This window comes from Papaver somniferum, unplaced genomic scaffold, assembly GCF_003573695.1.
Source record: "Papaver somniferum cultivar HN1 unplaced genomic scaffold, ASM357369v1 unplaced-scaffold_137, whole genome shotgun sequence".
NCBI classification, from domain to species: Eukaryota; Viridiplantae; Streptophyta; class Magnoliopsida; order Ranunculales; family Papaveraceae; genus Papaver; species Papaver somniferum.
In genome coordinates, this window is record NW_020622934.1 from 17,677,163 (window position 1) to 17,686,553 (window position 9,391).

Below are 9,391 nucleotides of genomic sequence, written 5' to 3' on the forward strand. Positions count from 1 at the left end.
GTTCTGATCACTAACATTGACAAACATGCTTGAGATAGCAACGCATGCGAGTTAGACTGAGCAATGCTCTAACAAAACCAATCTTAAGTAATCACCTGAGATGGTATGATCGATTTAGTGTTATTGGTATGACCAACTCTAGGCAAAAGGGAACCGATCCTACACTACACCATTTTCCATGATTAGTAACTAGATTTTGCAACAGCTTTGGACCTGTTGCGAAATTTTTGTTGCGAATTTCAGTTGCAAAAGTTTTGCAACAGTTTTCCTTCGTTACAAAACTCGCAACAGTTTCTTTTTGTTACGGATAGCAACAGATTGGAGTTGTACGCGTGCGACTTGCGTGTGTGGCTGCCCACATTCTTAGCTGACTCGGTCTATTCAGCTTATTCAGATCATAACTGACTCAGCTGACTATTATTATCGAAAGAAACCTCAATCTATCTCATTATCCTCTGACCTCTCTCTCTCGTGCTCTTCTCTGATTATTAGGGTTCCACTACTCTGATTTCAGAGAACTTATGAAGCATCAATTCAGTAATCTCTCCGAGATTAAAGTTGAATGATTTAATGATTTCATAGATCTCAAATACCAAATCAAGACCTAATCTCAAATCTGAGAACTGACCTAGAAGCGCCGTTCTCCACCATGATTCGATCTATTAATGGAAGTAAACTCGTTCCACCATGATTTGATCTCAGTTTTTGCATTATATTCTTCGATCTATAACCATCTTCTTCGATCTATACATATTTTCGTTCTTCCATCTCACTGTGACCATTTTATTCTTCAGTCTTTAATGTAAATTCTCATTGGTTTTGTAGTTTTCGCCGTGCAGGTGGAGATTAATAGGTTAAGTGAAGAGCTAATTCGGTTGAAGGATCAGGTATGGGTAAGTATTGGATGATCTCTGTATTTTTTTTTACATAAGTTTTACTTGAGATTCATTCTACCCATGTAGGTGTAAATTCAGTCGGAAAGGGGTTTGGTGATTTGATTGTTGTTGTTGAGATTTTGCTTGAAGAAATGAAGATGAAACTTGGGTATGATTCTGATTTTGATAATACGGGGTTTTGAATAGTTCTGGTTATTGTGGATCTGAGTTTTAGAGTCATAGAAGATGGAGCTTTAAATGAAATCTGTGTGCATATTTTGTGGGGTATTAAGGTGAAAGAATGGTTGAGTCAGGTAGTTTAGTTGAGTGGATGGGTTTGCTGTTGGTGATGGATGAAGAAGAGAATTGATCTGGTGGCTGGTTAAAATGGGTTTTCCGGGTGAAAGGTTGTTGAGTGTTTATTTCATTAGGATTTAGTTTGCGATGCGGAGCAAAAAAACACATCTTATATACACTTTCCGTCTTTCTCGTTGTTATTTGGATCAGTTTGTGCCTCCTTGGAAGTCTTGAATAAGTTTTTAACAATTCATCAAAAAAAGTACTTGACATTTCTCACTTGTGGGTGTAGGATCTTTCGGTCACTTTCAGGCGTGTAGGTCTGGAGTTCCTAAAGGAGGAGTAGACAGTTGTTGGTATATCCTTTTTTCAGGGTAACTGGAGTTTACTTCATTGATGGGACGGCAATTACATTGTATGCGCTTATTTTTAAATCCAACCATTGTTAACAACATGAGATAAATCACAAGGAAGTCTTACAAGGGTACAATTTTATTCATTGTGGACCTCGAAGATATTGATACTTATTGTAATTTTGTTGTTGTTTAACTGTTTATACTGTTCCAGGTGACATCACTAAACCTTGAAATTGTAAGAGATCTAGCCAGAGGTATGGAGTTTACTCTTTGTAATTTAGTATAGTGAATGTGCCTTTACTTTGTTCCCCAGTCTTGCATTTTTAGAACATAGAAAATAATAAGTGTTATGCTCCACTTGCTCATGCCTTACAAGAGGTTTTTTCTTTTTTTCGTTGCATTCTTACAGATGGAATCTCATCTGTTAGAATGTATCCATTTGTTTCTGGATGGACTACATGCAAAAAGAAACGTAACGAACTCCAAATAAAGTTATGTATTCTCCGATGTGTCTCTGCCAAGTGCCATCTCTTCGTGCTTTACAAGAACTTTGGTTTCTGATCACAGATATCGGTTGTGCATACATCTCAGGTTGCCATGTCAATCGACTCTGGTTTTATCCCTGTAAGTTGAGCGTTAAGCGATTTACATTTTGCTTGCCATTCAGGGGTTTTCTGACTTAATTGAAGATTGATACTCGTAGCATAGATAATTTGTTACTTTTTCTAGGTTTTGCATGGAGGTGCAGTGTATGAAAAATTACAGGTTCTGTTTCTCTAAGTAAATTTGTCCTATGAGATTTTAAAATTCAGTGTCTAGTTGTTTACTAACACTGAAATCACTTGATCTATCACGATTGCACTATATTAAGTGGTGCCGAGGTGCTGAAGCCTGGATGTGTTGTATCTTTTTAATCTGAGTTATTTCCTTTCAATGTCTTCTATCTCATATACATGTGATGTTAAACTGTCGAGAGATGTTTAAATTTAGTGTTTGCACGTTATTATATCTTTGTTGCTACATGTTCATAGCATATTTTCAACTTCAAAAACAGTATGTATCTACGATTTTATCCAAGTCTTCTACATGATTTTCCTAAATACTGCACTCGTTCCCGACCCCATACTCTTTATCCAATTCTTATCGATTCCGTTATCGCTCCAGTTCCTGACCCCACACCAGCTGTTAGTAACGAAGGAATAAATTAATATCTGTGGTTTTGATGGTTGATATTTCAGGTTCAAGAGATGGTTTGATTGCGAAGAGTTAAGAAAATTGTGTGTCTTTGGTTGAGAGTGTGAAGAAGAGTGGAAGATGATGATATTGATGGGATTAAAGTGCTAGTTTCTGAATTATGGAATGAGAACCAAGAAGGTAAGCTTCACGTTGTACTGTGGTTTAGGCACTGTTTTATATAATGCTCTTTTGGATAGTTTTCCTTTCTATAATTTGAGTTTTTTGGTTCCTGCAAGTGGTGTCATCACTACTTGCCTTGCATTATGTGATATGAGAGCTAAATGTACAGTCTGTTGTTCAAAGCAATGATTCTTTTAAAAACTGGACTTTAGGAACTAGATTGCTTTATTGTTCCTTCAATCTTGTTCTTCTGTTTGTTTGGTGTGGTTGATTTGATTGCCTTAAGGGCATTTTACATCTGCAATAATTCGTTAGGCAGTGCATCGTAATTATTTTGTATATCGATTGCTTTTAAGTTGTATTCTGTTACCATGTTGGTTTCTTTAAGTTGTGTGTTTTGGTTAACTCAACACCCGCTAAGTAAAGTATTAACATTCAGAACAAGGAATATCTCTTAGGAAGTTAACTCAGCCATATGAAGTTAGGAATGGATTCGAGTTGTAGGATGTTATATTTCAAGACTATGGGATGATTTCATTTTTGCAGTGATTGTCCGTGAAGTTGCTAACTTTGCGACTTATGCATTTGTCCTAATTATTATGGTCACTCCTCTTGGTGCACTCAACTTTATTATCAGGCACGAAACAAGTTCATTCTCCAAGTTGTGTGTACTTTTCAGTTTTTAGGCTCAGGGTCATCTTTTCTTGCAGCTCTGCACTTGCAAAACCTAGAAGTCTCTTAGGCTTAAGGAAAATAAGTCATTATTTCTAGTTTTATCTTTTTGTTCAGCAAATTTTCTTTCTTTTTGAATTTGTTATAAAGTTCATTTGCTTAATTAGTTTTGGTTCTAAAACAAGGGTAACTTTATTTTGTTGGATTAATTTGATTTTCAAGTGAATAGGGGTAATCTGATTTTGGTTTTGACCGATCAAAACCACTATATTTTGACGTCACAAAAATTTCGCAACTGCTTCAAACTATTGCGTCCATCTAATATCGCAACTGTTGCGAACTTTTAACGTCCAAACTGTTGCGATTGAAAATTTGCAACGGCTACGTCGCCGTTGCGAAAATTTGCAACATCGACTTTCTTAACAGAGGAGAACTGTTGCGACCCACTTTGCAATTGCCACCTACCGTTGTTAAACACTAAATTTGGTGTAGTGCTAGTAAGAGGTGCAACCGATCACAAGAGGGGATCGATCCTTGTATGAGGTGCAACAAGTTTCTAGTTATTGGGAACCGATCCTATGAACATGTGCAACACGTTTTTAGATATTGGGAACCGATCCTATGGACATGTGCAACAAATACAAGTTAGGTACCATATATATGTGGGAACCGATCCTAGTACCTAGTCAATCGAATTTTGGAAAGCTAGTGTGACTAATTCCAGTGCCCACATGGAGGTAGAACCGAAACTTGTTTTGGTAGAACCGTGAAACCCATGTTTGATGATTTGATAGGATAATTAATCACATAGTTCTTGGAAGTCAGATGAACCAATTCGAAACTTGTTTGGAAGTGTGGCAAATCGACTCCAAGATTGTAAGTATGAAAGAGGACTTACAAAGTAAAAATGTTGAGATACTTTTGAACATGTGCAGTAACGCTTATCTTTTATTGTTCAAAGATATTCCTTAATAGCTAAAGGAGAATCCCGGATCGAAAATAAATTGAGAATATTTTAATTAAGGTTTTTAATTTTATATTTGTAAAATAAAAATTAGTAATGTGCATTTACTAGTTGGATATTTTCTAAGAGATTTCGGTCAATATTTGAAAAAAGCATTTCCAGGAATTATGGAAACCGAATTTGGAAAAATATTGCATATCTTGAGAATATTTTCGGTTTTGGAAATTCCTTGGTGTCCAAACTTCCTTAGTCTATAAATATCAAAGTTTGCATTTCGAGCAAACTAATCCTCAGAGCCAGCAAAACTACCTAGTTGTGTTGTTACTGGTGGAGCCGCCTATTCAGAGAGGAAAGTAACCTAATTAGGAGAAATCTCTTACGACCGCTCGGTTTAAAGACTTCTTTGGGATTGAGAAGCTCTATTAGTACCGTTGGTGGGAAACTAGATAATTGCGGTTTATTATTAGTTTTCGATTGATTTGATTGACTAACGGTTGTTGAACTTTGATTGCACCTAGTTTGTTTATGCTTGAGAATCTTCTCTTCTGAGATAATATTCACTCAAACTAGATCGAAGTTTCGACGGGGATCTTTAGACTGTTTGTAGATCTAGAGACGTCTTGTGATAATGCGTTGTTAACAGACACCGTTCCGTGTATGATTGATCACAAGAGATTCAAGTTGATTGTGTGCATGTGTTTATTGAAGATCTAAGAAGATTTTAAGACAAAGAAGACTTTGAAGATTTCTGATTTGGGTTCATAATCTTTGGTGTGCACAATACTTGTTTCGGGCAAAGAGGATCGAACTATAATCGGTTTATCCTTGTGGTAGATTGGATTGATTAGTTGAGTAGATAGGCATCAATACAATTCTTTGTGATTAAAAGTATTGATTGCAAAATCTTGAAAATTACTTTGGTAGTTGTTATTAGATAGATCTAAGGACCTGAGTTTATTGGGATAAACGGAAGAGCCTTTTTTCGAACTCATATCACTTGGTTGAAAAGAGTTGTTACCGAACAGATTTGCCGTTCCTTTACTGTTTGGAATACGAACCAAAGGAATTGTTCCAAGTACGTGACTTATTACAAGTCGGAGGCGTGGGAATACATACGAAACTAGGTGAACTATAGGTTTAGTTGCTTGGTCTCAACTATACAAAGTTGGTTTGATTTTGTGTAGCGGATTAATCCTGAGAGTATTCAATTCTGGACAAGGTCCCGGGGTTTTTGTGCATTTGCGGTTTCCTCGTTAACAAAATCTTGCTGTGTCATTTACTTTTATTTTCCGCAATTATAATTGTTGTTATTATAATTTAAAGTAAATTACACAAACGTTAATTCCTATTTACTTGATAGCAATCCTACTGTGTTTGGTTAAATCCGAACCTATTATCAAGTAAACATACTTCGTTGTTGAATTGTCTCGATCTTGTATCCATAGTCAATCACACAAGTTATCTTGTTGTCGTATTGTCTCGATCCAGTATTCATATACGATCAAACGAAGTGTGAACCGATTTGTTGTATTGTCTCGACTCAGTCCATAGACAATCACTTTCAGAGAAAGGACTTATAGGTGGAAAAGTTTTAGATTGAGGTATATTTGGGTACCCTCGTCTTTTCAATTGGTACCAGAGCAGGCAAACACGAAAAGATCTAACAATCTGTGTTTGGTGCGATTCAAACTATAAGAATGAACTCGAGTTCTCATGAATCGACTTCAATTAATGTACCGCCAAGATTTGACGAAACAAACTATCTATGGTGGAAATATGCTATGATGTCTTTTCTTCAATCACGAGACTTTAATACATGACTATTAGTCATCGATGGTTATATTCGTCCAAAGATAGAAAATTCGGAAACTGAGTTTAAACGCTTAGTAGATTTTTCAAACAAAGAAAAGGCTCTTGCAAAGCAGAATTCAGATGGTTTGAATGCTATAATACATGCTGTAAGCCGTGATCTACAACATCATGTATCAACATGTTAAACTTCTAAAAAAGCATGGGATATTCTTGAGACTGTATTCGAGGGAGATGATTCTGAAAAAGAAGCTAGACTTCTTCCCCTTTCATCTGAATGGGAACATCTCAAAATGGATGATGTTAGAACACTGCTCGGTCGAACTCACATGCGTTAATATCTCAAGAATGTATATGTTTCCCTTTTTCTGCCATTTCTATAGTAGAATAGAAATGAAGACTTATAGTTTTTGCAAAAAATATTGAATGCTTTGTTACCAAAACTATAAGTCTTCATTTTTAGTCTACTTATAGCTAAGTCTCGGACTAGGATAGTAAGTGTATTTGAGCTCCAGAATGCATGATGTTCATCATGCAAAGACGAAGAACTCCTCAAGGAACTGGTGGAACTTCATCGACAAAAAGGTATGTAGAGACTTGAACTTATCTATCGCTCAAAATTATATTTATTTTATCTCCTATAAAATACTAAATTCCCCCCCTCGTTAACAAAACTTCTAGTGTCTTTGTTATTTCTTTTCCGCATTATATTTTGTTATATAATTGAAATATCACAGGTTGTGCGTTGAATCAACCAATTGGTAAATCCAACCTTTGGTTATTGATTGAAATTGATTGATCCTTGAACATTGGTTTTTGGTACCGTTCAAGTTATTTCTCTTGTATTCAATCAGGCTCGCAGATTTCTATTTGCTTGAGTGAGGATTGAATCGAGAAAGTGGGATATAACTCTTTGATATACTTTATTAAGATTGAGTCTAGTTGATTCTCTTGAAAGTATATTGGAGTTAGTCCATACATATTTCTAAGCGAAATACTGGATGTGGTTGTTGTACCCCCGTTTTTTCAGATGATAACGATACTTTCGAGGAGTTTAACTCTAAACTTTCTGAGATTGTTAATGCATCATTTTTCCTTGGAAAGGCCATACCTGAAAAGGAAATAGTATGAAAAATTCTCAGATCGTTACCATCCAGATACGAGTCTAAGAAACATTCCATAACAGAAGGAAATGATCTTTCTATACTTTCTCGAATCTCTCTTGTAGGAAAGTTAAAGATCTTTGATAGAGAAATTCTGCTGAAGAATCAAACTGAAAAACGTTGCTAAGAGGACAAGGTACCAGTTGAAAAAGAGCTTGACTCAACTATTGTGCTTCTAGCGCACCGAATTAAGGACATCTTATCTAATGATAAACGTGATCCTGATACATTATCTTTTTGTCATAAAAAGGGTAATGAATAAGTACAATGCTTCAAGTGTCGTAAATTCAGACATATGGAAAAACATTGTCCCAGCAGAAGATCTCAGAAGCGCAACAAGGCGTATGTCTCTACTCTTGATGATATTCCGGAAGAAGAATCGAATGAAGGAATGTATAACTGTAATGCACTTCTTTCCAACTCTAACAGTGATGAATCCTACGAGTCTAATCAACTCCTAGAAAAACTTGAGTTGGAAATTAAGGAAAATAAAAGGTTAAGCCTGGTACTTGAAAACCTTTTGAAATTCCTTTCAGATGAAACCTGTATGGTAAAATCCGAACAAGAAAAATTGGGTGAAAAACCAAGAGAATCGGAAACTAGTTTTTCTGATAACATGATAAGTTCTTCATATGGAAGAAATAATCACACTGCGATCTTCCTTGGAAATAAACTTATCAAAGCACTTCGCAAGAGGATAAAGAAGACTGGTAAGTTTATGAGATCTCAAAAGGAAATTGCAAACTCTTGCAATTACAAGAGAAAGAAAGAACATAAAGAAACACAGTCTATTGTGTTTAAAAGTCATCCTAAGGATGTCTTTGTTAACTATGGTGAGAATAATTCTCACCTCAACACACACTGATTGTGTTGAAATATGCATCCTCACTTATTGCCCAAAATTCTGATTGTGAGGAAGCATAAATCTGGGGAAGCTGTTCATGTCTGTTTCTTTAGTGAAAAATAATATATATATTTTATTTTTGGGAAAAATAGTTTCGGTTTGCATAAACCAACTTATTCCTTGATTTTCTCCCATCTTATATATCTTCTTCTTGTCCGAAAGAATACTATTTTATTTCAATGGAAAAATCGGTAAAAGAAGGATCATCTCTTGATGATTTAGCACTTTTTGCATCAGTTATGAATGAAATTCATGATGTCTCTCTTCATGATAACTCTCAAGATTCTCTAAGAAAGAAGATTCCTACTGTAAAAGGTTGCGTTAGATATCATGAGCTGATGATAAAGGATTCAAAAGAAGTAATAGCTAATCTTCATTCTCAACTGTTTGAGATGAAAAAATTATCTACTGAAAAGGGAAGTGCTCAGAAGAATTTGAATCCAGTTTTTGAAAGCAATCTGCACAAGAACTGAGAATGAAAAACAGACACCAAGTTTTGATTTCTTTCAATAATTATATTTGGTCTATTATGAATAAAACTATTTTATTTATGAATAAAATTATTGGTTTATAAATTTTCTTGTGATAGTTTTTGATTACATAGCATGTGCTTGAATGCTTTATCTTATTGCTATGTATGTTAAATGATCCGAAAACCATATGTATTTGTAGTGTGAACTACACATTACTTCTCCCCCTTTTGTCAATAAAATTGGCAAAGGTACGAAAACTAGTGGGATACTAATGAAATTTCCATAGAGACACTTCATGACCAAAAGAAAGTACATATCAACTTTTTTAGATGCAATCATATAGCCGAAACTAAATGCATTCATCAAGGAGTTTATAAAGATACAAGATAACTCCTATAATATTCCACAGCCGCAGTCCCCACAAAGATTTGGCAATTAAGCACAAGTTCAATTAAGAGCTTTCCCCATAAAATGTCATTCCCGAAAGATCAACAAGAGCGACCTTACTTTCACAAGAAAAGA

General features: G+C 35.3%; 1 long non-coding RNA gene across 3 annotated transcripts; it reads left to right on the top strand.

The window, feature by feature from the left end:
- The first annotated feature begins 465 nt into the window (after positions 1–465).
- LOC113335000 lies at positions 466–3,192 on the top strand. 3 transcript variants are annotated; one of them, XR_003353091.1, is made up of 6 exons: positions 466–887; positions 963–1,044; positions 1,465–1,656; positions 1,740–1,782; positions 1,938–2,152; positions 2,767–3,192. It is a non-coding gene; the product is annotated as an uncharacterized LOC113335000 (long non-coding RNA). The 3 variants fall into 3 exon arrangements; XR_003353093.1 differs by having other exon boundaries at positions 975–1,044; XR_003353092.1 differs by lacking the exon at positions 963–1,044 and having other exon boundaries at positions 466–893.
- Positions 3,193–9,391: the final 6,199 nt, after the last annotated feature.